The sequence below is a fragment of the Myotis lucifugus genome, unplaced genomic scaffold, assembly GCF_000147115.1.
Source record: "Myotis lucifugus unplaced genomic scaffold, Myoluc2.0 scaffold_164, whole genome shotgun sequence".
Classification (NCBI taxonomy): domain Eukaryota; kingdom Metazoa; phylum Chordata; class Mammalia; order Chiroptera; family Vespertilionidae; genus Myotis; species Myotis lucifugus.
In genome coordinates this window covers 2,880,837-2,884,602 of record NW_005871212.1, presented here as the reverse complement: position 1 = coordinate 2,884,602, position 3,766 = coordinate 2,880,837, and positions in this window count along the sequence as shown.

Genomic DNA, 3,766 nt, shown 5'->3' with positions numbered 1-3,766 from the left:
GAGTGGTGAAAGTGGACATCCCTGTCTTGTTCCTGTTCTTAGGGGAAATGGTTTTAGTTTTGCCCATTCATTATGATATTCACTGTAGGTTTGTCATATATGGCCTTTATCATGTTGAGATATGCTCCCTGTATTCCCACTTTGCTGAGAGTTTGTTTTTTTGTTTTTTAAATATTTTATTGATTTTTTTACAGAGAGGAAGGGAGAGGGATAGAGAATTAGAAACATCGATCAGCTGCCTCCTACACACCCCCTACTGGGGATGTGCCCGCAACCAAGGTACATGCCCTTGACTGGAATCGAACCTGGGACCCTTCAGTCCGCAGGCCAACGCTCTGTCCACTGAGCCAAACGGGTTAGGGCTTTGCTGAGAGTTTTTATCGAAAATGGGTGTTGGATTTTGTCGAATGCTTTTTCTGCGTCTATTGATATGTGATGTATCATGTGATTTTTGTCCTTCAGTTTATTTATGTGGTGTATCACATTTATTAATTTGTGAATATTCTAACAGCCTTGTATCCCTGGAATAAATCTCATTTGGTCATGGGGTATGATTTTTTAAAATATATTGCTAGATCTGATTTGCTAATATTTTATTGAGGATTTTAGCATCTATGTGCATTAGGGATATTGGCTTGTAACTCTCTTTCTTTGTAGTGTCTTTAATCTGGTTTTGGAATTAGGATAATGCTGGCCTCATAAAAACAACTTGGAAGTGTTCCTTCCTCTTGGATTTTTGGAATAGTTTGAGAAGTATAGGTGTTAGTTCTTCTTTGAATGTTGGGTAAAACTCCCCTGTGAAGGCATCCAGACCCGGCTTTTGTTTGCTGGGAGTTTTTTGATTACTGCCTCTATTTCATCAGTTGTTATTGGCCTAGTCAGGTTTTCTGATTCTTCCTGATTCAGTTTTGGGAGATTGTATTTTTTCTACGAATTTTTCCATTTCATCCAAATTGTCCAGCTTGTTGGCATATAGTTGTTCACAGTATTTTCTTACAATCCTTTGTATTTCTGTGGTGTCAGTGGTTACTTCACTTTTGTTTCTGATTTAATTGGATCCTCTCTCTTTGTTTCTTGATGAGTCTGGCTAACAGTCATCAATCTTATTTATCCTTTCAAAGAACCAGCTCTTAGTTTCACTGATTTATTTTTATTTTTTTAGTCTCTATGTCATTTACTTTTGCTCTAATCTTTATTATTTCCTTCCTTCTACTTACTCTGGGATTTTCTTGTTGTTCTCCTTCTAGTTCTTTAAGTTGTAGGGCTAAATAGTTTATTATTAACTTTTCTTGTTTTCTTGTTCATAGTCTGTAGTGCTATGCACTTCCCTCTCGGGACTGCTTTTGCTATGTCACAGAGATTTGGGGTATTTGTGTGTTCCTTTTCATTTGTTTCCAAAAAGTTTTTTATTTCTTTCTTGATCTCATTGTTAACCCATTCATTGTTTTAATAACATGCTATTTAGCCTTCATGAGGTTGAATGTTTTTGGGTGTTTTTACTGTAGTTGATTTCTAATTTCATTCTGCTGTGATCTGAGAAGATGCTTGAAATGATTTCAATCTTCTTGAACTTGCAGAGACTTGTTCTGTATCCTAACATGTGGACAGTATTTGTGAATGATCCATGTGCACTTGAGAAGAATGTATATTCTGCAGCTTTGGGGTAAAATGTTCTATAAATGTCAATTAAATCCATCTGATCCAGTGTGTTCTTAGAGTCACTGTTTCCTTGTTAATTTTTTGTCTGGAAGATCTATCCAGTGAAGTCAGTGGGGTGTTAAAATTCCCTACTATGACTGTATTGTTGTTGATCTCTCTACCTTAAAGTCCTCTGGAAGATTTAAAAAAAAACATATTTAGGTGCTCCTATATTGGATGCACATATGTTTACCAGGATTATATCGTCAGAGTAATTTCTTTAAAAATGCTTCCCACTACTTGTTGGGGGTAGGGGGTCCAGTTACAGGAACAGACACTGACCCCCTTCAGCCTTAAGGGGATGGCTAGGTGACTAGAGCCCCAGGGTAGTGAGCTCCCATTTCAACAATCTTGACTCTTCCTCCCAGTGTGATGTCTAAATATTTCCATTTTCTGTGAGCTGTGTTGTGGAAAAGTTTGGGAAGCACCATATTGTAGCATCGGTTTTAGTCAAAAGAAAAATACACTGACCTACACTAAGAGCTGGGAGAAGGCTGTATTCCGCATCTTCTTTAGAGCTTGGGAACTGTCTCTGGAACCTCCCATTTAAATCAGATCTGGTGGTTTCTCACCTCTTTTTGACAAGGTCTGGTGCTTCAGGTGAGTTGGCCCTGCCAGGTGACTGTTGGGAGTAGGCCTGGTTGGCCCAATTCCGCGATAGGTGAGCTTCACTTACGCTGCAGCTGTTTTCCTCCCGACTGGAAGTCAGCACACCCCTCCTTTCCAGCTCTCCTGCCTGAGACTGCACAGATGTGATGTTTGCTTGATCTTGTGGAATCATGCTTACTTTTCAAATTGGATGCTTATGTGAGCATTCTGTTTCCCAAATATATAACCCCACAACTGGCGTGCTCTTTCTGAAGTGGTGCAATCTGTTGCCTTCTTGTTGGTTCCAGCACTAGGACTTAAGAAATTGTTTTTTCACAAGTGAAATATTAAAGAATTCATTTGCAAAATCTCTTAGGCCCGTCACTTTTTTTTAGCCATGGTTCCTTCAATATTTAAGAAATATTCTTTCACTTTTTTTCTTGTTTGTTGGCTTATTCCTGAGGTAGTAATAAAAGCTAATCCTCTCTGAGTGCTTCTTGGGTGTCTTTAACTTCATATAGTATGACCTCATCTAATTCTGAGACCCATTCTCTGAGTCCCAATTTTCAGGCTTCTAAGTGTTCAAAGTTTGAGACCTGTTCAAAGTTTGTGGTGCCTTAACAATAGCAAAAAAATACACATCTGGGGAAGAACCTGGCTCGTGAGGCTGTAGTTTGTGACCTTTGATGGTAACAAGAATGCCCCTGACCAAAATTTGGGATATCCTGCTGGTGGAGGGCCAGGTGGGACGAAAATCAGTAATGAGGACCTTTCCAGAAGGAGGGGTGGGAGGTGGGGTGATGTTGCCTGCATCAGTGGCTAGTCGTGATTCTCCCTTATCCCAAGGATGGGACCTGAAGAATGGCTAAGAGGGAGTCAGAGGGTAGGACCTTTTGGCCAGTCAACCACGAACTAATTTGGCCTGCAGGCGGCCACTCTGCCCCTTGGTGAATGTAGGAGTCCCTAGACCAGTGGTTCTCAACCTTCCTAATGCCTCGACCCTTTAATACAGTTCCTCATGTTGTGGTGACCCCCAACCATAAAATTATTTTCGTTGCTACTTCATAACTGTAATTTTGCTACTGTTATGAATCGTAATGTAAATCTCTGATATGCAGGATGTATTTTCATTGTTACAAATTGAACATAATTAAAGCATAGTGATTCATCACAAAAACAATATGTAATTATATATGTGTTTTCCGAGGGTCTTAGGCGACCCCTGAGAAAGGGTCGTTCCACCCCCCAAAGGGGTCACGACCCACAGGTTGAGAACCGCTGCCCTAGACCTTTGGAGGTCCGTGACCTTTGCAGGTCCGTGACCTTTGGAGGTCCGTGACCTTTGGAGGTCCGTGACCCCTTGCACCGCGTGAGGCCTGACCCTTGCGGGCTCGCAGCCCCTCTTCCTGCGTCTGGCCCCGCCCCGCCCCGCCCCTCCGCGCGGCGAGTGCGCTGGCGGCGCTGGGCGCCGACCTACCGT